This window comes from Carcharodon carcharias (genome assembly GCF_017639515.1).
Source record: "Carcharodon carcharias isolate sCarCar2 chromosome 21 unlocalized genomic scaffold, sCarCar2.pri SUPER_21_unloc_2, whole genome shotgun sequence".
Taxonomy (NCBI): domain Eukaryota; kingdom Metazoa; phylum Chordata; class Chondrichthyes; order Lamniformes; family Lamnidae; genus Carcharodon; species Carcharodon carcharias.
This window is the reverse complement of record NW_024470576.1, coordinates 226170-253335: the sequence shown is the minus strand read 5'-3', so window position 1 is coordinate 253335 and position 27166 is coordinate 226170. Positions and strand designations below refer to the sequence as shown.

At 44.7% G+C, this 27166-nt stretch overlaps 1 long non-coding RNA gene across 1 annotated transcript; it reads left to right on the top strand.

Moving 5' to 3' along the window:
* The first annotated feature begins 7760 nt into the window (after nt 1–7760).
* LOC121273448 lies at nt 7761–26386 on the top strand. Its single transcript, XR_005942031.1, has 3 exons — nt 7761–7941; nt 9280–12842; nt 23787–26386. It is a non-coding gene; the product is annotated as an uncharacterized LOC121273448 (long non-coding RNA).
* Nucleotides 26387–27166: the final 780 nt, after the last annotated feature.

Below are 27166 nucleotides of genomic sequence, written 5' to 3'. Positions count from 1 at the left end.
AGCTGTGGTGCTTTTATCAGTTTGGTTTATCGACGCTGCTTTTATCTATGTTTCCATTTTAGATGGAACAAATTCTTCAGTCAATGACAACAACAGTTGCTGTAAGCTGGAACATGAAATTGACAGTGAGGTGAAATAGTCCCACAAACTGCTCATGGGTAAATTTCAATTTCCAAAACCCACCAACATCATCACTGCGGCTCCTGTGAAACTGACAAGGGAACACAAAGCAGACATTCATCACTGAAAGCAACTGACACATCACATTCTAAACACTTGCATGTCGCACCTGTTTCTGCTTCTGTCCCTGCCTCGCCTCCAGCTTCCTCTGCCCGTCCAGCTACCAGGTCAATTAGCTGCTCGATGCAGACACAGTCAGTTCATGAACCCAAACTTCCCCTGGAAAACAGGGACAGAGAATGTGGGATCCAAGGATTTTAGAAAGAATGAGTTTGCAAATGACATAGTAAAGATAATCTGAGATCTCATCTTCCTGATTCTCCCAAATACTGATTGCAGGAATGTGCACAGTGCCAATTATCCACAGTCGCAGACTCCTTCCAGTCTTGTGCACGTTGTTAGCCTTTGAACCCACTCGCAGGAGGGATTATAAAATGACAGAATGACTGTGAAAGAAGTAACCGTGGTGGGAAACATAAGATTATAGAAAGTTATAGCAAAGAAAGAGGCCATTCGGTCCTGTGTGCTGCTCAAAGAATTCTGAAGAAGAGTCATACGGAATAGAAACATTAACTCTGTTTCTTTCTCCAGAGATGCTGCCAGACATACTGAATTTTTCCAGCATTTTCTGTTTTTATTTCAGATTTCCCGCATTCACAGTATTTTGCTTTTATCTCTGGATTTCTAGCCCAGTGACAATGCCACCACGCCACCTCCTGACTGCTGACAAATGAACAAGAAAATACAGATGTGTTTTGGTAGGTTTTCTCCTATTTAAAATGATAAATCCTCAGGCGACAGGGTTCGAACCCATGTGTTCATTTTAAACAACAAATGTAAATTATTGAACATTCACTCACACTTAAATGAGCACACTTGGATAATGCTCTTGCCAGGTTTCAAACTGCAGCTCCATCATCTGTGAAACGAATATGACCCCACTCGCCTCCATAAACCCTGCGCTGTAAAGATCCCAATGGAGCTGTCTGGAATGTTAAATGGTGACATCATGCAGCAGCACTTTGGGTCTTTGTTTTGAAGAAATGGAATTCGGCTGTTCTCATTAGGATGCTGGAGACAGACTGATCAACAATGTCATCATCAAATAGCACAGCGCAGTAAGAGGCCCTAAGATGGAAGCAAAATATTGTAGATGCTGGAAATCTGAAATAAAAACAGAAAGTGCTGGGAAAAACTCATTAAGCCTGGCAACATCTATGGGGAGAGAAGCTGAGTTAACTTTCCAAGTCAGTATGTCTCTTCTTCAGAGTCAGGCCGACTCGAAGCATTAACTCTGCTTCTCTCTCCACAGGTGTTGTCAGACCTGTTGAGTTTTTTCAGCATTACCTGTTTTTACTACAACGTGAAGCCCTTCACCCCATCATATCTGTGCCAGCTATTTTTAAAGAGCTAACCAACTTGTCTCAAATTCCTTCTCTCTTTACTTAAACCTGAGTTTTCCCCCTTTCAATCATTGTCCATTTCTCGCTTGAAGGTGGAGTTTCTGCAGAACACAGGCACAGTTTGCCTTAGTTACCAAAGTTTCTCTGACCCAATGACATGAAGACTTGGACTAGGATTCCTCATAAAGTTTTTGATACAATCATTGTTTATTGATGCAATTGATTTCATATTGAATTACAGAAGAACTTTATTCTGATCAAGCAGGTCATTATTATTTCTGAGCTGCTGTCTACAATCTAATTCCATTTGCTCTATAAACTGGAGAGCTGGATTAAGGTTCAGTCTCTGGAGGATTGGGTCTGACTCCCGCCGCTCCCAAGTTTTCAGCTGCTTCCCACTTTCGGGTACATTAGGAATTCCCTTTGGGTGAGCAAGGGACAAGTCCAGTTTAATACGGGGAGTGGGGCGGGTTGTTGTCCTTCATTTGACAGGGCGAACGAGGAGAGACAATGTAAATAGAAATTGGTGTGAAGTAAAGGTGAGTGTGTGGAATTGGTTTAGTTGCTCTTGCTGAGAGCCAGCACAGCCACGGTGGGCCGAAAGACTTACTTTACAGCCGCCTCTGCTTTCCTATGAACATGTTTTACCCAAGGAATTGCTATTAGTCGTGGACGAGAGTTGAGGATGATGTTTCTGACGTCCATCGGGGTTTCCCCAATGTTGGTTTGCTTACTGCGGTTCTCATTGTTCCTGATTTTAACCAGTGCCAACAGGATTAGTTATCAGATAAATAGAATCAAACAAAAACTCCCACGCTTTCTTATTTCCATTCATCTGCAAGGTTTTGCGAAATCTGCAGACGGAAATGGAACAAAACTTAGCCGGTTTGGTGACATCCTTTCTTTCTGGGTGTTTGTCTCTCCTTAGGCCTCTGTCACTCTCGGTGTACATGTCAGTGTGTGTTCCGCTGTGTGTGTCAATGTGCTTCAGTTCCTCATTTTCATCATCCACTCTTTATTCACCTTAGTTTTGTGGCTTCATATTAAAACCATAGAGAGGAAGTAAAAACAGGTTTAAAAGGTTCAAGAGGAATTTTGTTCCAGCATTTTTGGGTGGAGACTATTCAGCTACTCAGTGTCTGCATGCTGCAAAGAGAAGGGTGATTGAAATTTTCACTGAGCAACATTTAAACAGACAGACACCGAGTCCTTGTGGTCGAGTGGTTAAGGCAATGGACACATCGAGGGAATGAATGTGTAAATGCAAAAAGCTCAAACTGATACCCTCGGACATCAGGAACTGTATTTCTTCCCGAAGCTGTTCCACGTGTGACATTTGCAGCTCTGATGTGAAACTTCAACTCTCACTCCACTGATTCGGGTGGAGCTGTTGTGTGTTTCGGTTTGCAATCAATAAGTAAATCAGGCTTGTTTTAACAGTTTGTACCAGATCAATAAACCTTCATCGCCTGGCCGGGAATCGAGTCCATGGTGAAAGGGCGGGATCCTCACCTCTACATTAAGAGAGAAAGCTATCTATTACCCTTGCAACGTGCTTTATCTATGCCGCATTTGCCCTTTTTCAGATACTTTCACCAGAGATAAGTTTCTGCTACAGGATTTTATTATGAATGACATCTTCGGGTAATGACAGCCACTGTTTTTAAGGGGCGAGCTGCAGCGAAGGGTTGGCACCAATAAAGTGTTGTTCAACTGGTCTCGTTCCAAACCCTGTGCTGGAATTAAAGAAAAACTTTGAGTTTGCTCAGTGCCTTGACTTCAAAAGCGAGGATGCAAGAAAGTACGTTTCCGTAGCGTGTAATAAAATGTCGGAACCTGGGAAATGATGCTGGGAGACATAAAATAATAGACAGTTACAGCAAAGAAAGAGGCCATTCGGCCTGGCATGCTGCATTCAAAGAGCAGTTGCTATTGATTGGTCAGGAGTGATATTTATGTCAGTGTAAACAGTCGGCAGTGAAATCATTACCACATTACCACGGCAGACAGTCATCAGTGAAAGCAACTGACATACATCAAATTCTGCCGTTTTCATGTCACATCTTTTAATTATCTGTTCTCCATCTCAGACATTTCCCAGTCTATCAAATATCATCCATGAAGAACTTTGCCCTGATCCTCGTTCCACTAGGAGACTTACTGTGAGTAGAGCACAGCAAGTGGCTTCACAGCTTGTTGGTTATAGTACTGGTCTTGTAAACCAGTGGTCATGAGTTCAATTCTCACTGGGGCCTATAGCTGAAATTCAGTAGCAAAGTAACCTTTGAAGAGTGCACTGTAAAAAGATCTTGGAAATGATTTGAGTGGGCAATAAGATGGCAGGTAGAATGTAAGTAGGTGTGAATATGTTCACTTTGCTGTAAACATTAGAACAGCAGCATGCATTTCAAATGTGAGAAAGTGAATGTGTTAATGCTCAAAGTGTGTGTGTACAAGAAATATGGAAAATTAGGAAGCCCAATGGCATATTGGCCTTTATTACAAGGGGATTGGAGAGCAAGATTAAAGAGGTCTTTAAAGAAGTGTTTTGGTGAGATGGCATCGAGAATCCTGTGTGCTGTTTTCATCTCCACATTTATAAAAGGATACATTTTCAGTGCAGACAGTACAGAGAAGGTTCACTAAATTAGTCTCTGGAATTAGATGGTTGTCCAATGATGAAAGGTTGAATAAATTGGGCTTCTATTCCCTGGAGTTTAGAAGAATGAAAGGTAATCTCATTGAAACCTACAAAATTCTGAAACAGCTTGATAGGATGGACACAGAGATTGTTTCCACTGGTCAGGGAATCTAAAACACTGGGGAACTATCTCAGGGTAAAGGGCCGATAATTTAGGGCTGAGATGAGGAGAAATTACTTCACGCAAAGGGTTGTGAATCTTTGAATTCTCTACCCAGAGGCTTGTGGATGCTTCATCATTGAATACATTTAAGGCTGGGATGGACAGATGTTTGGTCTCTCGGGGAATTAAGGGATATGGAGAATGGGCAGGATAATGGAATTGAAGCCCAAGATCAGCCATGATTGAATTGACTGATGGAGAAGTTCGATGGGCGGTGTGGCCTACTCCTGCTCCTATTTCTTGTGTTCATGTGTATGATAAAGACACTAATTCATGTTATAATAAAAACAGAAAATGCTGAAAGTTCTCAGCAGGTCTGACAGCAAATATGAAGGGAGAAACAGAGTGAAGATTTCAAGTTTAATATGATTCTTTTCCAAACCATAACTTGGGTGCTAGTTACGACATTTTGCACAACATCAAGACAGGGAATAGAGCCCAGGCGGTGAAAGCACCGAATCTGAACAATTAGGGTGTTTCTATCGCATACTTTTTGAATGAAATTAGCTTCCAACTGAAGGTTTAATGGTTTAAAACTACATCAGATCAGGTAGATTCCCTCTCTCCCTGCTTCTCTTTTCTGCTTTGTGCTCTTTGGCTACAAGGAAACCTTGTCCAAACTTTGCCAGTTCTGCTGTTAATCAGTAGGTTCCCACACATATAAATTTATGAATATTCATTCCAAATAAAGCTAGAAAATGGAGGAAACTTGTGCATAACATCCAACCTATTAGAAAGATTGGGTTCAAAGCAATGATTAGAAATTGATTCTCTGATTTCATATACTGAATTGGAACACACCATTATACCGAGTGGATCCACTGTCTGTTCAAATGTTGCTCAGTGAAACTTTCAATCTTCCTCCGCTGTGTAACGTATGGGCACTGAATCAATAAGCAGTCTCCACTTAAATAAACTCAGAAAACATCGATCCTCTCTTGCAACTTCTAAACCTGTTGTTATTCTTTGTACCATTTACCATGAAGATATATGATGCAAGTGAATAAAGTTTGTGACGGTAAAAATGAGTTCACCTCTCAGTGAACTGAACCACATTTACAGACACGCATTGTGTATTTGTTCTTGATTGGTAAGGGGATCAAAGGTTAGAGGGAGAAGGTGCGAGAATAGGGTTGAGAAACTTATCAGCCATGATTGAATGGTGGAGCAGACTCAAAGGGCTGAATAGCCTAATTTCTGCTCCTATGTCTTATGGTTTTATGAACACACACAGACATATACACCGAGAGTGACAGCGGGCTAGGGTTTGTCGCTGAGGACAGGCAAACTCTCAGAAAGCAAGAATGCCACTAAGTAGCTCAACTTTGTTCCATTTCTGACTGCAAATTCTGTGAATGCCTATGGATGTACAGAAAAGAAGGAACACATAAGTGAAACAGGAAAAACAGACAGGGAGTGTTTGGAAATTCCTGACTCCATTTGGCCAATAATTAACTCTTGAGGCACCAAAAGCAGGGAACACTGAGCAGTGCAAATGGCGGAATGCGAACCTGCATGGGCAAATCCCAGTGGAGTTCAAATCCATTGCCTTAATCACTCAGCCATGACTGGAGACCTCACACTGGTGTAAATGTTGGTCATGTAAAGGAGAGTGAGAGCATTCAGTCACACCTATTTGCAGTCACCCTGCAATTCCCACAGCCTCCCTTGTTCTTCCTTCCAAGACGAACCACATCATACATCAAATTACCTGAGCCTATCCTAAGGGATTTGATGAAATGTCTGAAAGGACGAACCAACTAAAACTTTGGCAGTGATGAAATTCAAATCCATGACTCGATAGAAGCTGCAGCCTAAATCGGCCACTCAGAGACGCTATTGCTGGCAATATGTTAATAGCCATTGCCTTGTGTGGTATTGGTGCTGAATAAGAACATAACAAGTAGCAGCAGAAATAGACCATTTTGTCACTTGAGCCCCTAACAGGTCCAAGACATCAGAGCCAAGGAAACACCACATCTTGAGGCCATTCAGCCCCGGACAGAGGAACATCGGCCATTCAGGTATTTGATCCTGCTCTGCCATTCAATAAGCTCATGGCTGATCTTGTGGTCTCAACTCCATTTTCCTGTCCGTCCATTCTGTCCCCTCCCCCTACAACCATCCCCCAGCAATCCCCCACAGGGCGCCTCCCCCTCCCCCCATAGTCCTTGACTCGCTTGTCTAGCAAAAATCTGTTTAATTTTGCCTTGAATAAATTCAATGACCCAGCCTCCAATGCTTCCTAGTTAACATTCCTCACACTAACGACCCCCTGAGTGTACAAAAAAAACTCTTCATCTTCGTCTAAAATGGGAGACCTCTTAATCTTTTGGAAACTAACTCACCTGGTCCCATTCCCCTGCCCTTTCTCTGGACATGCTGCAGGTTTTGGTCCAATTCCATTTTGAAATCCACAACTGAATCTGCCTCCCCCACACACTCAATTTAACCCCAGCCACCAGCTCTGTCCCTCCCCGCTCACTGGACAGTTTCTCACCCAATAAACAGCCACCGCACCACCTGGTGCAACCCCGGGATCGGGATTTTCTTATTGAGAGTTTGAGGACTCCACTGGGTGCTTGTAAAGCCTCAACATCCACTCACCCGCCGCCATGCCTCTCCACCACTGCTCCTCAAGCACTTGGACACCTCTAGTCCTCCCCACTCACTTGGCCCCCCTCCCCCGTTGCTCCCTTACCACTCAGCCCCTTCATTCCTAACCGCTTACCGGCTCCATTCACTCGCGCAACATTCTGTTGCTCAAGTTAGACCCCGCAATATGCATGCTCCTGGCAGAGTCTGGTATTGCGCCTGCACAGGGAAACATTGCAGTGAGGACAAGGCACATTCTAGGATCACCGCCATTAAAAGCTCACGTGGTTGAATAGAAAATTGTGTTTTGCGATCTGAAGACAATGAAGCCATTGGGCCAACATGTACAATTATTTTTTTTAAATCACATGTTCACTTCAGCTACTGAGACTCCAATGGGTTCACATGCAACTGTTGGGGTTTATTCTGCTGTTGGTTACTCCCAGAACAGAACTGTGGTGGAGATTTTAGGCACATTGATTGCTGGAACAAATTATTTAGTAATTCTGTATATTATCTCCATGGCTCCAATTATAATCTGAGTTGAAAATATAATTATCCAGTTAAGATTTCGCCTTCTCCATGGCGGGGTTCCTACCCAGCATTCGCTGCGGTGCAGAATGTGTACTATCTTTTCCACAGAGGCTCCCGCGCAGGCGCGATGATGGGTTGAGAAGGGAGCATGCGCAGGTCAGGCTGACGCATGCGCAGTCTGGATGAGCAACTGCTGGGATGCTGTTATATCTGCTCCACAACCGGAGAGAAACAGCCGATTGTAGGAGGAATGGAGGCGGCGGAGCGGGTGGGGAAGATTCACAAACACCCAGTGGAGGCCTCAAACCCCAAAGGGAACTCCCGGTCCCGCGGTCACACCGAGCGGGTCGGCGGCTGTTTATCGGGTGAGCGGGAGGGATGGAGCCGGCGGCTGGGTTAGACAGGAGGGTTCACAAACACCCGGTGGAGACCCCAAACCCCCAGTAAGAAGATCCCGGGTCCGGGTTTGAACCGGCGGCAGCTGCTCGGGGTTTTCCCGCTGACAGGCCCGGGTGTCAACGGCCGCCATCTTTATAGGCGTCAGTGTGCGGCTGTGCGCATGCGCAGCCGCCGAGGGCTCAGCCCCGCCCCTCATTCACTCCGATTGGCTGGAGGACCAACTGCTGCCGCTCGTTCCTCCAGACCGTCCCCCTTCCTATTGGTCAGAGTCACAGAGAGAGAGAAACAGGCCCTTCGGCCCATCGTGTCTGTGCCGGCCATCGAGCACCTGTCTATTCTAATCCCATTTTCCAGCACTTGGCCCCTAACCCTGTAAGCTGTGGCGTTTCAGGTGTTCATCTAAATCTTCTTAAATGTTGTTGCCTCTACCACCCCCTCAGGCAGTGAATTCCAGACTCCAGACTCCAACCACCCTCTTGGTGAAAAAAAATCCTCAAATGCCCTCTAAACCTCCTGCCCCTTACCTTAAATCGATGATCCCTGGTTATTGACACCCCTGCTAAGGGGAAATGCTTCTTCACTTCCACCCTATTTATGCCCCTCATAATTTTGTACACCGCTATGAGGTCCCCCTCAGCCTTCTCTGCTCTAAGTAACACAACCCTAGCCTATCCAGTCTCTCTTCATAGCTGAAACTCTCCAGCCCAGGCTACATCCTGGTGAATCTCCTTTGCACCTCTCCAGTGCAGCCGGGGAGGCCGGAGCTGGAGCCAGAGATGCCGTCAATCACTCCCCAGTCATTTTGAGCTGGAGCAAGAGCAGTGCGGAAACCCTAGGATGTGGGTGGGGAGAATTCAGAAACACCTGCTGGAGGCAGGAAACTCCCAATAAGAACCTGCAGCTCTGGGGCTTTTCACCACGAACAGGCCCAGGTTAACGGCTGCCATCTTGCTTCAGCAGCGAGCTTTGCGCATGCCCGGCTATCCTGGTGAAACGAGAGTAGGCGGGGCTTCAGGGTCCCAGTGACCAGGAGAAAAGTGATTCATTCATTGATTTTATTCTCACTCTGCACACAGGGGTTTGAGAACTGAACTGAACCAGAGCAGATGGAGGGAGAAAACTGGGAGTGGAGGAAATATATGGGGGAGATGGTATGATGGGTTTGGAATTTAGCACAGAAAATGGGAGTGTGTTTGGGCCAAGGGTTCGCAGCTTTGGGAAATGAGAAAGTAAAAACAAGAATTGTCTGCTCTGAATTCCTATGCTGTACTTACAGTGATTACTTTTGTAACCTCTCTTTACAGGTCTTAGAAAGGAAGGATCTGGAGATGTGCACTGAAACTAAGCATCTTGGCTGAGTCAACTGGTTATCCAGAACCTGAATACCATCGACCTTTGAAGGTGGAAGGGAAAATGTTCGTCTGTTTTGTCTCCAAGAAAATAATTGAAATATAAATGTGACTGGACAAGCATCAAGACACATATACCCGAGTGAGAATGTTTCAGCACACTGACTGTGGAAGGAGCTTTAACCAGTTACACAGCCTGGACAAACATCACACCATTCACAGCAGAGAGAAACTGTCACCTGTTCTGTGTGTGGACAAGGTTCCAATTGATCGGCTCAACTGTAGAAACACAAAGACATTGGCACCATGGAAAAACCTTGGAAATGTGAGGACTGTGGTAAAGGATTCATTTATCCATCCCGGCTGGAATACCATCGACGCAGTCACACTGGGGAGAGGCCGTTCACCTGCTCCAAGTGTGGGATGGGATTCACTCAGAAAACCTCCCTGATGTTACACCAGAGAATTCACACTGAGGAGAGGCCCTTCAGCTGCACTTACTGTGGGAAGAGGTTCAGGTATTCATCCACCCTCACTACACACCAGCGAGTTCACACCGGGGAGAGACCGTTCACCTGCTCTGTGTGTGGGAAGGGATTCACTCAGTCAGCCAGCCTGCTGAATCACCAGCGCATTCACACTGGGGAAAAGCCGTTCACCTGCTCTGTGTGTGGGGAAGGTTTCACATCAGCAAATTCATACTGAGGAGAAGCCTTTCAGCTGCACCTGTTGTGGAAAGAGTTTCGGGCATTCATCCACACTCGCTGTACACCAACGTACTCACACTGGGGAGAGACCGTTCATCTGTTCTGTGTGTGGGAAGGGATTCACTCAGTCATTTGACCTGGTTAGACACCAGCGGCTTCACACTGGGGAGAGACCATTCACCTGCTCCGTTTGTGGGAAGGGATTTGCTCGATTATTCAGCCTCCAGTTACACCAACGAATTCATACTGAGGAGAGTCCATTCAGGTGCAGTACCTGTGGAAAGAGTTTCAGACAGTCATCTGTCCTCATTGAACACCAGCGAATCCACACTGAGGAGAAGCCATTCAGCTGCACTTCCTGTGGAAAGAGGTTCAAGCATTCTTCTGCCCTCACTGTACACCAGCGCACTCACACTGGGGAAAGGCCATTCACCTGTTCTGTGTGTGGGAAAAAATTTGCTCAGTCATTTGATCTGGTGAGACACCAGCGAATTCACACTGGGGAGAGACCGTTCACCTGCTCCGAGTGTGGGAAGGGATTTGCTCGGTTATCTGGCCTTCAGTCACACCAGCGAATTCACACTGAGAAGAGCCCATTCAGCTGAAATATCTGTGGAAAGAGTTTCAGACAGTCATCTAAGCTGACTGTACTCCAGCGAATTCACATTGAGGAGAGACCATTCACCTGCTCCGTGTGTGGAAAGGGATTCACAAGGTCCTCCAAACTGCGGACTCACCAGTGAATTCATAAATAACTGTGGGGTTGGATTCTGCTACTGTTAATTACGTCCAGGATTGATAGACAATAATTAGGTTTGTTCCTGCTGATGTTAACAGCCGTATAACTGGCTGGAGTTTAATATTCTGAATCAGTCACTGATTTTCTGGACTGCAGTGCCCCTTTTTAAAAGCACCATCTGTGATATTACCCCTTAATTCAAGAACTCATGACAGGAATGCATTTATAATAAAACTATTAACTTTTACTTCAATCCTAAATTGATCTTTGGTACGAACTCTACAATTCAGTGTCTGAGATTTTCCACTGATTAACATCTCCAATTAGAAAGTACTGATTAATCCTTGCTGACAATTCTTACTGATTTGCATATTCTTTACAGTGACACCTCCGTGTGTAATTAAACTATCAAGGAAGATGAACAAAATAGTGAAATATTTTACAGGCTCATCAATAAAAGCTTCATCAGTCAACATTGATATTGCTGAATCTTGGAAGTGGCTGAGTTCAATCATTTCTGACACAGCAGCAGCAACATTTGGGAAAGGTGGAACCCACAACAAAGTCTGGTTTGAGACCTACTCAGCAGAGATGAATCTGTCATTGAAGCAAAAAGCAAAGCCTGCCTGATTACAACATAAACCCAACAGCTAGAACACTGTGTAACTTGAAAGTAGCTGAGACAGTTGTGTAAAAGACAGGGAGATACTGTGTAAATAAACACTGGATCAGACCAGATCATGAAATCCAAACTGCCTGTGACAATGGAAATCTACGTGCTGTGTATGATGGGATCAGGAGGGCGCTTGGTCCGACCATCACCAAAGTTACCCCCTGAAATCAGCAGATGGTGATGTACTCACCCACAGAAGTAAACAGATGTCCCACTGGGTTGAACTTTACTGTGAGTGTACTCCTGTGAGAAGGACATCTCCCAATCTCAGTTGACTCTCTCCTGCAGCTTCCTGTCATGGTTGAGTTGGATGAGGATCCTCATCATTTGAGCTCAAAAAGGCCATTAATTGCTTAGCAAGCAGAAAGACACCCAGCAAGGATGGAATTCCAGCTGAACTGCTCAAGCCCAGAAAGTCCCATCTACTGTCACAGCTTCATGAGTTCCTCCTTCTCTGTTGGGATGTAGGATCCTTTCCACACGACACGTGTGATTGAAGAATGATCACAATATACTAAAAGAAAGGTGACAGAGGAGATTGCAGCAACTACAGGGACATCTCACTCCTCAGCATCACAGGGACGACCTTCACTAGGGTCAGGCTTAAAAGACTCCATCTACTTGCAGACCGAGTGTATCCAGAAGCACAGTGCGGTTTCTGTGCTGGCAGATCTACAGTGGACATGATCTTCTCCATACGACAGCTACAAGAGAAGTTTACAATTGGGATTGAATCTAAAATGCTGCCAGCTTCTGTGCTGAGAAAAGTGAAAGGTTATAATGACTGAGTGAAAGTAAACCTTTAATTATGAATCACAATGAACTTGTACAATTGTAAAAGGCATCGAAAAGTTGGATTCCCTAAAGATAAGCTTCAGCCTTGAGGTTCTGTTCTGGAGCTCACAAGCTGTGGGAAGCTCCACCCTCTTTAACTCTTTTCAGTCTCAGAAGGTTGACGCTCCTTTTGCCTGTGAAAGTGAACTTTTTCAGTTTTATTTTTCTTCAGTTTTATTACCGTCATTTGGAAAGGTGCCTGAAGGAAGAAGAAAAAAATAATATTTGGGCAAAGCTGATTAAAACACCAAGAGAATTGGAAAAACAAAGATTGAAATGGGGTTTGGTGATCCTTGATCTGAAAATGAAGTTACATAAAGTTGTCACAAGTGTGCACATTTGAGAATGTTTCTTCAGCCCCTTTGCTAACAAGCTGAGAAGTTAACCCTTTCCACTGATAGCATGGTGACAATTTAAACAAAAGGCTTTTCTTTATAAACATTTGGCTTCATCCCATTTGCTATCATTCAGGACAAAGTGCCTGAAAATGGGAGATATGGGAGTGATCTACAATCTGATTGCAAGTACCTGTACCTCTGTCTCTGATCTACAAACACCATATTATGTGAGTATTAAATGGGACAATATAGTTCCTCCAGTGCTGCTGAATGAGATAGAATGGTAATTAATGGAATGATGCATTTAGAATAAAAGATAAAGAAAATCACACCACTAGTTGGGAAATGGAATAATTCACCTGGATATAGCTCAATGGAATAGTTCAATCTAATGTACATGTACATTCTAGTTAAAGTCAGGAAGGTGTAGATGAGAACAGTAAACAGAGATTTCTCTTGGTGATGTTTGTGTCCTTGCCTCTGTATTTAAAAGAAACAGAATTTCATAGTCTGGCCACTATCTAAGGCATCAGAACCACAGCAGGGTTGGATCAGCAAAGATCTTCAGACAGACATCCCATTGATATTTTGATAAGATCACCTGAAAGGCCAAGAGTAGCTTGCATAGGTTCACACATGCATGATATTGGGATACAGCGTGAGTGTGCAGATGTGATATGTTCCATGTGGTGTAATTAACATGTGGAAATGCATGGTGACCCTGTACTGAAGAGCAGGTCCCAGACATGCTCAGCTACTTGACAACAGAACAACATGAAGTGATTATTGTGGAAAATTGAATAGACATTTTAAATCATCAAGACATTAACACACACTCCATAGTGAAACTAACTATAAAACAATCAGCATTGAATTAAACACACTTGTACCTATCAGAGGGAATGAAGTTAAATTGAAGAGGGAAATAGAATCTGGATTTAGAAAATATCCACAAGGTGGATGCAGGTGAACAGAGAGCTGGAGAATCTTTAAAGTCCGTGCATGAACTTCTGTTTGAACCAGATGTATTTACCACATGTCTATAATTTAGATTGTGTGAGATGATCGGCAGGTGGGGAGGATGAATCTAAGTCGATAGTTATCACATTTTAGTGGAAAAGTTTTGACATTTACTCTTGGTGGCAGCTCAAGGGTTTGTGTTGCTGATTCTGATCATTCTAGTAACTTTAGTATGTTTCTACAGTTTGTCATCAAGAAATTAGGAAAACAAGCTCATAGCTTAGAAATAGTGAGGTTAGTCAGAAATCAGTTGTGAGAAATCAATAAGGATATTCCCTTCTCAAGCTGGGGAGATCAGTAAGAAACCGCTGTCTAATAACCTTATAAAATCTGTAGAAATGTATTGTATATTCTAGGAATAGCTCTCTCTCTCTCATCTAGGAATAAATATTCCTGGCTTGACAAACATAGGACAACATATCCCAATGTTACCTCATAGGGATGGACTGGGTAGTTAGGGAACGGAATTTGTAGTGGTGACTGAAGACAATTGCTTTGATCTTCCCAATTTTTAAAAGGAGCAAATTTCTGCTCATCCTGTATGGAATGTTGAATAAGCAGTTTGATAATTTAGTAACAGTGGAAGAATGGAGAGGGATGGTGGTGAGGTAGAGCTGGGCGTTGTCAGTGTACATGTGAAAACTAACACGGTGCTTTTGGATGATGTCACCTCGTGATTGCACTTGTGTCGAATAAGGTCCCCTGATGGCCTGAACCCAGTCCCACAGTGAAAACATCTGAACGGTCTCTCGTCAGTGTGAATATATTGATGGGACATCAGAGTTTTATAGCACGGAAGGAGGCCTTTCGGCCCATCATATCCACTCTGGTCATCAAGCCCCGATCTGCTCTCATCCCATTTTCCAGCACTTGGCCTGTAGCCCTGTAAGCTGAGGTGTTTCAAGTGTTCATCTAAATAGTTCTTAAATGTTGTGAGGGTTCCTGCCTCTATCACCCCCTCAGGCAGTGAGTTCCAGATTCCAACCACCCTCTCGGTGAAAAAATTGTTGCTCAAATCCTCTTTAAAACTCCTGCCCCTTCCCTTAAATCTATGCCCCCTGGTTATTGACCCCTTCACTAAGGGGAAAGGTTCCTTCCTATCCACCCTATCTATGCCCCTCACAATTTGGTACACCTCTATCAGGAGCCCCCCTCAGTCTTCTCTGCTGTAAGGAAAACAACCCCAGCCTATCGAGTCTCTCTTCACAACTGAAACTCTCCAGCCCAGGCAACATCCTGGTGAATCTACTCTGCACCCTCTCCAGTGCAATCACATCCTTCCTATAGAGTGGCAACCAGAACTGCACACAGTATTCTAGATGTGGCCTAACTAACGTTTTATACAGCTCTATCATAACCTCCCTGCTCTTATATTCAATGCCTCGACTAATAAAGACAAGTATCCCATTTGCCTTCTTAACCACCTTATCTACCTGTCCTGCAGCCTTCAAGGGTCTATGGACATGCACACCAAGGTCCCTCTGATCCTCTGTACTTCCTAGGATCCTACCATTCACTGTGTATTCCCTTGCCTTGTTAGTCCTCCCAAAACACATCACCTCATACTTTTTGGGATTAAATTTCATTTGCTACTGTTCTGCCCATCTGACCAGCCCGTCTATATCGTCCTATAGTCTAAGGCTTTCCATCTTGCTAGTTATCACACCATCAATTTTTGTGTCCTCTGTGAACTTACTGATCATACCTCCTACATTCATGTCTAGATCATTAATGTACACGACAAACAGCAAGGGACCCAGCACCGAACCCTGCAGTACACCACTGGACACAGACTTCCAGTCACAAAAACAGCTTTTGACCATCACCCTCTGCCTCCTGACACTGAGCTAATTCTAGATCCAATTTGCCAAATTGTCCTGGATTCCATGGGCTCTTAACTTCTTGACCAGTCTCCCATGCGAGACCCTGTCAAAAGCCTTACAGAAGTCCATGTAGACGACAGCAATTGAACTACCCTCATCTACACACCAAGTCACCTCCTCGAAAAATTCAAATTGATTAGACATGATCCCTCACTGACAAAGCCATGCTGACTATCCTTAATTAATTCTTGCCCCTCCAAGTCGGGATTAATTCTGTCCCTCAGAATGTTTTCCAAAAGTTTCCCTACCACTGATGTTAGACTCACTCACCTTTCCGTGACCAGAGAGGATTTGAAAATTAATGTCAGAGCCCCTGAAATCTCTTCCCTTGCCTCCCACAGCACCTGGGATACATCTCATCTGGGCCTGGGGATTAATCCACTTTTAAGGCCCAATAAAACCATTAATACCTCCTCCCTCTCAATAGTAAGTTGTTCAAGTATATCACAGTCCCCTTCCCTGATTTCTATACCTACATTGTCCTTCTCTATAGTTAATACAGATGCAAAGTACTCATTTAAAACCTCACCTACATCTTACAGCTCCTCACACAGATTGCCACTTTGGTCCCTTATGGGCCCTACTTTTTCCCTGGTTATCCTCTTGTCCCGAATATACTTACAAAATGCCTTTGGATTTTAACTTATTTTACCCAGTGGTATTTTTCATGCCCCCTCTTCGCTCTCCTCATTCCTTTTTTTTAAGTAGCCCCCTGCACTTTATATAGTCCTCAAGGGCTCCCGCTGTTTTGAGCCCTCGGTATCTACCATAAGCTTCCCTTTTTTTTCCTTATCTAATCCTGTAAATTCCTCAACATCCAGGTTTCTCTGGACTTGTTGGTCTCACCCTTCACCTTTATGGAAACATGTTGGCCCTGCACTCTCTCTGACTCTTACTGCTCTGATGTAGGTTTTGTTAGAAATAGCTGCTCCCAATCCACTTTGGCCAGATCCTGTCTTATTATATTAAAATTGGCCTTCCCCCAATTCAGAACCTTTTTTTCCGGTCCATCTTTGTCCTTTTCCATGACTACCTTAAATCAAACTGAGTTATGGTCACTATCACTGAAGTGCTCCCCGACTGACATTTCTACCACTTGCCCAGCTTTGTTCCCTAAAAGCAGGCCCAGCACTGCCCCCTCTCTTGTAGGACTTTCTATGTGCTGGCTTAAAAAGCTCTCCTGGATACATTTTAAGAATTCAGCCCCCTCTAAGCCTTTCACACTTTGTCTATCCCAGTTAATATTGGGGAAGTTGAAATCCCCTACTATTGCTACCCTATTATTTTTACACTTCTGAGATTTGGCTACATATCTTGCCTTCTTTCTCTCCCTGATGTTTGGAGGTCTATAGTACACTCCCAACAATGTGATTACCCCCTTTTCATTTTTAAGTGCCACCCACATGGCCTCATTTAAGGAATCTTCTAAGATACCATCCCCCCTTACTGCAGTAATTGATTCCTTGATCAATATTGTGACACAACCATCTTTCTTACAATCCCCCTGCGCACCCCCCACTCCTGTCTCGTCTGAAGATTCTACACCCTGGAATATTGAGCTGCCAATCCTGCCCCTCCCTCAGCCATGTCTCTGTGATAGCAATGATATTATAACCCAGTGTTAATCAACACCCTCAACTCATCTGCCTTACTCACAACACTCCTTGCATTAAAATAAATTCCATCCAGCCTTTCTATGTTCCCTTGAGCCTTAACTTGACGATGTACAGTCTGCTTTCCAGACTGACTTGTTTTTTTTCTTGAATATCTGTCTGTACATCACCCCCCACTATACCTTGACTCGGTATCCCACCCCGGTGCCAAATTAGTTTAAACCCCCACCAACAGCACTAGCAAACCTCCCTGCAAGGCTTCCCACACCTTTTAAAGCACTCCTCACACTCTGGTCATTTAAAATGTCTCTCGCCAGTGTGAATAGTGTCCCAGCAGGTGGGATGATGTGCTGAACCTCTTACCACACTGTGAGCAACCGAATGGCCTCTTCCCAGTGTGAATTTACTGTGTTTCAGATCAGTCCAGGATAGAAATTGAGAAGACATTTCTCTTGGTTTGAGTTTGCTGTGTGTAAATCCTCAGATAGCCCTAGTGGGGGTGGGGTGAAGGGATCGAAAAAGCCAATAAAACAATGGATGGAAATACATTTAAAAATAATGGAAATAGGTGGGAAAAGAAAAATCTATATAAATTATTGGAAGAAAAAAGGGGGGGATCAGAAAGTGGGTGGGATGGAGGAGAGAGTTCATGATCTAAACTTGTTGAACTCAATATTCAGTCCAGAAGGCTGTAAAGTTCCTAATCAGAAGATGAGGTGCTGTTCCTCCAGTTTGCGTTGAGCTTCACTGGAACAATGCAGCAAGCCAAGGACAGACATGTGGGCATGAGAGCAGGGTGGAGTGTTGAAATGGCAAGCGACAGGGAGGTCTGGGTCATGCTTGCGGACAGACTGAAGGTGTTCTGCAAAGCGGTCACCCAGTCTGCGTTTGGTCTCTCCAATGTAGAGGAAACCGCATTGGGAGCAGCGAATGCAGTAGACTAAGTTGGGGGAAATGCAAGTGAAATGCTGCTTCACTTGAAAGGAGTGTTTGGGCCCTTGGACGGTGAGGAGGGGGGAAGTAAAGGGGCAGGGGTTGCGCCTTCTGCGGTTGCATGGGAAGGTGCCGTGGGAGGGGGTTGAGGTGCAGGGGGTGATGGAGGAGTGGACCAGGGTGTCCCGGAGGGAACTATCCCTGCGGAATGCTGCCGGGGGGTGAAGGGAAGATGTGTTTAGTGGTGGCATCATGCTGGAGTTGGCGGAAATGGCGGAGAATGATCCTTTGAATGTGGAGGCTGGTGGGTTGTTAACTTTGCTGTGTGTAAATCCTCCCCTTCTAACCCTCTGTAAAAGGAGTTTCCAAAATCCATCCCTGTCAGTCCAGGATAGAAATTAACAACATTCTCTCCTCCTGCTATCTGGACCAGAGTGACCGCGCATGCGCCCTGCTGCACATTGCCCCTGTGAAGAAGCCGGGTGTTAACTCGGGCCTGTCTCCGAGAGGAGACGCGGGTCAGAATTGTCCCCGTCCCATTCGGTGTAACCGCAGGACCAGTAGCTTCTTATTCAAGATTTCAGACCTTCACAGGGTCTTCATGAAGCCTCCCCGCCCACTCTGCCGCCTCCATCCCTCCCCCACTCACCGGCTCCTTTTACTCGCCTGTGTTCGCCATTTCTCACCGTCTTCCATCAGCTCCAGGTACAGATGGTACTGCGCATGCTCCAGTCAGTGACCGCAATGCGCATGTACCAGTCACTGCCAGCCACTGCGCATGCGCCGGGTGCTCCAGTCGTGAGGATAGGGCACATTCTGCCCCCCACTGAATGCTGGGTAAACATACCGCCATTGGAAGGCTTTTTCTGATAAGAGAAAGCCGGATAATTAGATCTGCACTCACTGCAGTCTCAGCAGGTGGTGTGGGAAGTGATTTTTCTTCCCTTACTCTGACTACTGAAACTCTATCTTGTCAGTTGGAATGTAGCAATTGTGGATCCAATCCTTTGACCTTCTAAAATTGGAGTGTTAACAGGTGGGCAGTGAGTAATCCCTTTGCGCACATGAAGTATTTGAATGGTCTCCGATCCACCCTGATCAGAGCTGCGCTGAGCCCGGCAGGAAGATCTCTGACAGCCTTGCATGACTCAGGGATACGATTGCCTATGTGCAGGACAGGGGTTTAGACAGCTGCCAGACCTGCTGAGAAGGCCTTTGGCAGAATATCGCACACCACATTGTGGATGTGCTCTCCAAAATGGGGTTTGGGGAGGGAATTCGCAACTGGATCCAACCGTTCAACACTAACATCAGTAGTGCCGTCTCAATCAATGGGTGGGAGTCAGATAGCTTTCCTATCAAATCGGGAGGCAGGCAGGGCTGCCCTCTCTCCCCTGTCCTGTTTGTGTGTTCCATACAGCCTTTTGCTGAGTCCATCAGGAAGGATCTGGGCATAAGAGGAGTGACGATCCCAGGCAGTGGAGGCACTCAGATCAAAGTCTCCCTGTACATGGATGATGTCCCCATCTTCTGCTCGGATTTGCTGTCAGTGCATAGACTGATCCACATCTGCGAAAATGGCCTCGGGAGCCAAGGTAAATAGTGGGAAGAGCATGGCCATGTTCTTTGGGCCTTAAGGTGCTGGGGATATGGTTCGGAGGGACCGGGCCATGCATTAGAAACTGGAAGGAGCGAGTGTCTGTGCTGAAAAGGAAACTGGGCATGTGGGAGCGACGCTCCCTCTCCATTGCGGGTAAGAACCTGGTCATCAGGTGTGAGGCACTCTCGCTGTTGCTGTACATGGCGCAGGCCTGGCCCATTCCACACTCTTGTGCAATGGCGATCACCCGAGCCATCTTTCGCTTTCTCTAGAGGTCGAAAATGGATCATGTTCACAGGGACGCGATGTACAAGCCTCTAGATAAGGGAGGAAAAAACGTGCCCAAAATTGTCCTCATCCTGATGGCCACCTTTGTGTGCGGCTGCATCAAGCTGTGTGTAGACCCCCCGGTTCGCAAATACCAAGTGTCACTACGTGCTGAGGTTCTACCTGTCCCCGGTGTTGCGAAGGATGGTTCTGGCCATGCTGCCGCGGAACGCTCCAAGTAGTTGGACCGTGCTGTACCACCTGTCCCTCGTGGAAAAATTTATGCAGAGAAACACCTTTGATCACAAGTCCATCAGGCAGTGATCGGCACGTAACGTCCTAGAGGCCCTGCGGGAAAAGGAGATGGTGGATCCTGTGGGATAGTTCCCCAAGCAGACTGTCAAAGTCATTTGGCAGAATGCCTCATCGCCAGAACTTTCCAACAAGCACCAAGATGTAGCTGGCTGGTGGTGAGAAAGGCCCTCCCCATCAGATCCTTCCTACACACCAAGGAGTCTCATCCGCTCTGCATGTTGCCCTGGAGGTGGCTGTGGTGGGGAAGAGACGTTTGTTCACCTCCTTGTGGAATGTGACTTTGCAAAGAAGGTCTGGAGAGAGTTGCAGTGGTTTCTGTTGAGGTTCATCCCGAGCAGTTCTGTGACACAGGACTCTGTGCTCTACGGGCTGTTCCCAGGGGGGTCACCGAGACAAACATCAACTGTAGCTGGAGGATCATCAACTTGGTGAAAGACGTTCTTTGGTCTGCCCGGAACTTGTTGGTCTTCCAGTGCAAAGAGTTGTCCCCGACCGAGTGTTGCAGACTGGCACATTCCAGGACTACATGCTGAGGGGTGCACTAAAGTTTGGGGCAGCCACTGCAAAGGCACAATGGGGAAAGGTCACTGTCTAAGACCTTTCTGCCATAGTGCACCGAGGGGCTGGGAATTGTATAGACCCCTTGGATTGTACGACTCACAATAAATGTATGTAGTTAATACTAAATGTATCATAATTGCATTGAAGCACTGCAGAGTGCAACATGATGTGTCGATAGCTCCAATACCATTGCACTGTCTGACTGTCTGTACTGACCATATTGAAATGACTAATATTCATTGATTGTATTGAAGCACCACGTGATCCATGTGTAAAAGTTGAATCTGATTGAACTTTTTGTGATGGCCATTTGGAAAAGTTTTGTAATATTCTTTCAGATATTTTATGAATAAAGTATATTTTTCCAAAAAAAAATCACATGGAATCTAAGGCCTAGGAGAGAGGGCCCGCCGCAAACGTAGGAACAGGAGAAGGCCATTCAGCCCGTCCAGCCTGCTCTGCCATTCAATACAATCATGGCTGATTGTACACTTCAATGCCTTTTACCTACACTATCCCCATTATCACTTACATTATTGTTAATCAGAAATCTGTCGATCTCTACCTTAAACATACTTGTGACTGATCTTCCACAGCCTTCTGGGGTAGAGAATTCCAAAGATTCACAACCCTCTGAGTAAAGAAATTTCTCCTAATCTCGGTCCTAAGTAGCTTCCCCCTTATTTTGAAATTGTGTCCCCTGGTTCTAGACTCCCCAACCACGGGGAACATCTTACCTGCATTTACCCTGCCTATTTCTTTAAGTATTTTGTGGGTTTCAGTAAGATCACCTCTCATTCTTCGAAACTTTAGAGAAAACAGGACCAGTTTCCCCAATCTCTCTTCATAAAACAGCCTGGCCATCCCTGGAATAAGTCTGGTGAACTGGTTGCATTCTCCCTATGGCAATAATATCCTTTCTGACATAGAGAGACCAAAACTGCACACAGTGCTCCAGGTGCGGTCTAAACAAGATTCCATAAAATTAAAGCAAGACTTCACTACTCCTGTACTCAAATCCTCTTGTGATAAAGGCTAACATTCCATTAGCCTTCCAAATAGCTTGCTGCACCTGCAAGTTAGCCTCCAGTGGCTTATGGACAAGGACACCCAGGTTCCTTTGCAGATCTACACTTTCTAATCTCTTATCATTTAGGAAATACTCTGCACATCTACTAAAGTGGACAATCTACATATTCTTACATTATATTCCATCTGTCATGTCCTTGACCACTCAATAAGTCTGTCCAAATTCTCCTGTAGCTGCTTTACACCTTCCTCACTACACACATTACCACCTGGCTTTGTTTCATCCAGTCGTCCTCTAGTCGGCTCCTCAACATACTGCTCTAGAAAACCATCCCAACACACTGCAGAAACTCGTCTTCCACAGCATCAGTGCTCAATTGATTTACCCAGCCTATATGCAGATTGAAGTCACCCATGATCAATGTATTGCCTATGCTACATGCTTCTCTCATCTCCTGATTAATACCACGCCCCACATTACCATTACTATTTGGTGGCCTATAAACAACTCCAACCAATGTCTGCTGCCCTTTGCTGTTTCTTAGCTCCACCCAAACAGATTCCACACATTGTTCTTGTGATCTGAGATCCTCCCTTATTATCAGCACAACTCCACTTCCTTTCCCTTGACTGTCTTTACTGAACGTCGAATATCCTTGAATATTCAGTTTCCAGTCTTGGTCACCATGCAGCCATGTTTGCATAATGGCAATAATATCGTACCCATTTACAACTATTTGTGCCTTTAGGTCATCTACCTTATTGTGAATGTTGCACACATTCAGGTGGAGCCCCCTTAACTTTCTCTTTTTGACATAATTCTGCATTCGAAGCATACTCAATGATCTGCTTGTTTATCCTGCCTTCTGGACTCACAAACACTTCTTGTTATCAACTTTATTTACTTCTAATTTATTACACTTAGAGTAGAATAAATTATTAGTAACAACTTTACTATGCTTCTGCTAACTTTATTTACTTTGGTTTGCTTTATTACTATATTTCACTTTGACTTGATTTAACTTTACTTCCCTATTGCTACTGTTCCTTATTGAAAACCAAGTGGCTACTTCTTTATAAATGAAACGTTTTTCTAGTTTTAAACAATTAAAACAAACTCCTTAACAGCAGCTTCTAGTTTTCCTGTGATGTTACTCATGGATTTTTTTTCCAAACTGAGCCCGCTGCCCGAGCAGAGGTGTCCCTCGCAGGTCCAGCTGTCTCCACTCCTGGAAGGCGAGGAAGGACCAGAAGGGAAAGTTTACCTTTCTCACAGCCACATAGGATGTCACTTGTGGCTTTGACAAGAACTGTTTTAGAACTGTGAGGGGCAGAAACATAGAGGGATTCAAACAGGAAGTTCTGGGAAAGATGGACACGGATTTGGGAGATTACAAAACCTTTAAGGATTTATGAAAGGAAAGTGGGTCTGGAGATGGGAACGCAGCATGCAAAGATGGAGTAGTGAAGGGTTTGTGTTTATTAAAGGACAGTGGTAATGATGGAAGGTTTAAAGGAGAGAGGGACAGTACCTGTTAAAGAGAGAACTATTGTCAACATCAGCAAAAATGTGGAATTTGGATGGTCAGTCGTTTTATGAGAATAAGGTCCATGAAGCAGGCAGTGCACACAGAGGGCAAGAGAGGAGATGCGAGAGAAACTGGAGAAAGATGAGAGTTCAGGGCTCAGGCAAGGGGGAAATTTAGAGACAATTTGCCCGAGTGGACTCGTGGAAGGGAAGGAAGCAGCAGAGGCAGCTGATCGGATTGTCTCAATCATAGCGACAAACAAGCTCTATGAGCTCCTCGCACTTGTTGTTGGTGGTGAGGATGTGGGAGACAGAAGAAAGGTGGAACCCTTCAAAAGAACCTAACTTGTGCACGAGATAGCAAAAAGACTCAACATACTGCGTTTAACACAAAGCTGTTTTTTTTTTTAAATTTTATCCAGAATCTGTAACTGGCCTGGAGTTTATTAACATCAGCAGAAACACTCTCCAATGAATATGCTTCGGACCAGGATGTCATTGGGAACTATAACCAACTGGAGCAGTTACTTGTGAACTCGCTGGTGTCTCAGCATGTTGGATAACAGTGAATCTCTTCCCACACTTGGAGCAGGTGAACGGACTCTCCCCAGTGTGAACTCTCTGGTGTGTAAGCAGGTTGGATAACTGAGTGAATCCCTTCCCACACTCAGAGCAAGTAAACGGCCTCTTCCCAGTGTGAACTGTCTGCTGTCTCAGTAGATGGAATTGACGAGTGAATCCCTTCCCACACATGAAGCAGATAAACGGCCTCTCCCCAATGTGAACTCTCTGGTGTCTCTGTAGATTGAATTGACGTGTGAATCCCTTCCCACAATCGGAGCAGGTGAAGTAACTATCCGCCGTGTGAACTCGCTTATGTTTGAGTCGGGTGGATGAATGAACAAATCCCTTTTTACACGCATTGCAGGTAAATGGTCTCGCCCCAGTGTGAATTCACTTGTGTTTCAGTCGGGTGGGTGAATCAGCCAATCCCATTTTACACGCAGAGCAGGTAAACGGCCTCTCCTGAGTTTGAACTTGCTCGTATGTCCACAGGCTGGACAACTGAGTGAATCCCTTCCCACACATTGAACATGTAAATGCTCTCTCACCAGTGTGAGTGCGCTGGTGAATTTCCAGCTGGGATGGATAATTGAAACCCTTCCCACAGTCCCCACATTTCCATGGATTCTCTCCAGTGTGACTGTACTTGTGTTCCGACAGGTCAGATATTCGGCTGAAGCCTCGTCCACACACGGAGCATGTGTACGGTTTCTCCACAATGTCAACGAGGCTTTTAACTTCCATATTCAAAATCTGATGATATTTTAGTTACAATAAATTGGGCAACATCGTCAGACTCTGATATAATGTTGGGTTTGAGATTTGGGACTTCAAATCCTGTGAAAATAATTCAAAACAGAAAAAAGGGAGTGAGAGTAAACCTACAAAAACACAAAGATAGGTTGTGAAATTGAGCTGAATTAATCTGGGAATATGTGGGGCCGGCACTGGGAAAAAATGACCATGAAAACTGCTGGATTATTGTAAAAACCCAGCTGGTTCACTCATGACCTTCAGGGAAGGGAACTTGCCAAGTGGCCAGGGCCTACAGAAAACTCCAGCATCTATGGGAGAAAGATAGAGGGAGATGGGAGCATCAGGGGGTGAAGGAGATGGATTTTATGTATGTAAAACTCTGTCAGCGCGTTGACAGAATCTCCAAAACCCTCATCCTCCACCACATAGAAGGACCAGGGTAGAAGGTGTTTGTGAACACCATCACCTCCAAGTTCCCCTCCAAGTCACACATTGTCCTGACTTGTCTGACATCCAGTATTGGATGAGCAGAAATTTCCTCCATTTAACATTGGGAAGATTAAAATCATTGTTTTCAGTCCCCACTACAATTTTCACTCCCTAAATATCAATGTCATCCATCTCCCTTGCAACTTAGAGTCCGAACCAGGCTGTTCACAATCTTGGTACCATATTTGTAGGGGCCCCCCTTTTCCCTCAGAGACCCTCCCCACGCTAAAGCTCGGGACACCAGATTCACAAATATATGGCTTGAACAGGGTGACCAGCCAGACAGGTTTCTTCTAATAATTCACAATTGCGTTATTTAATTGCCCACAACCCTGCAGTACAAACCCAAAATTTAAAACAACCTATTACCAGTACCCGACACAAAGTCACCACGACTCAGTTAAAACATACAAAGCACAGGCAAAACACTATGTCCTATCCTGAAACCTTAAGAAGAAACCCTCAGACCAATATCACCAAGATAGGGCTGAAGTTACAAGGTTCTGGCAAAAAGCACTAAGTTTTTTCCCCAAGCCTTCACAAAACCCTCAGACCAATATCACTACCATTTGTCTGTAAATTACAATCCCCAACACAGCTGGTCTGTCTGATGTTGACTGTAGGCCTGAGTCAAGGTAACCAAACTCGACCCTTTTTGCAGCTGCAGCCTAGGTACTCAAATCTGCTCTGCTTTTATAATAATTTAACTCAAATGTAAAAATATATTTACTGTTGTTCCAATGTCCATTTAGTTGATTCCATGCAAAGTCCAGACAAATGTTCATTAGCTCCTGCTGGTTGAAACAATACAGGGTTTTCCGTGGATGATGTATATAGACGAATATTATCAGTTTTCATTGTATGAGCAATTCTCCTGCTCTTTGAGGTGGCACAGTAACAGCAACTGGCTCCAAAGCTAATGAGGGATTGAATGACCCTATTCCAATGCTATTTTCTGTGGTAGTTGAATAATTCCTTATGTGAATTGTATTGATGATATATCCTTTATTCCATTGTATTGGGTAATCAGGTTTCTTGATGGTGTTAGTCAAAGTCAGTACCCTTTTGATAAGTCACTGTGTTTTCATTAAATGTCCAAATTAACCCCTTGCTGCCCTGCCCTGTACTGCTGACTGCAGCTTACCTTTTTGAAATTTATAGTTTAAATAAAGAGGCCAAAACATGTCTGTGGGTTTGAAATTATCATCCTTAAATTTTCCAGCTGGAAGGAATTTCGATCCTACATATTTCACCCCAAGCTCAGCTTCTGATGACATATCACTAAGATGGCCCATTTACATCTCAGTAACTTTGTCTAACTTCACTCCTGCCTCAGCTCATCTGCTGAAAGTCATATATTCCCTTGTTTCCGCTAAACTGGACTATTCCTTGCTGCCCACATAAAGATGGGGTCATTTAAAACTCCGCCTCCTGCATCTTTAAACGCACTAAATCTCATTCATTCAACACTCCTGTGCTCACTGAGCAACATTTATTCCTGGTTAAACAGCATTAGAATGTTCAAATTCTCATCCTTGATTTCAAATCCTTCAGTAACCTCGCCCCTCAACTATCTCTATTATATCCTCCAAACTACATCCCTCCCAGATATCAGGGCTCATCTCATTATGGACTTTGAGCATCCCTGATTTTATTTGACCCACAATTTGTGACAGTGCCTTCAGCAGCCCAGGCCATAAGCTCTGGAATTCCCTCCTTAGACCTCTCTGCCTCCCTCACCCTTTAAGACTCCCCTTAAAACCTACCGCTTTGACCATGCTGTTGATCATCTGCCCTGATGTCTGCTTGTGTGCCTCGGTGTTAAATATTCCTGTATAATATTCCTTTGAAATACTTTTGAAGGTTTTATTCTATCCAGGGTGCTATATAAGTACAATGTGTTGTTATTGATTTGGACATAAATCATCACTGAGGGAAAATCTTGCAACTCCTTACCAAACAGCATTGTGGGAGTAGCTTCACCACAGTGACT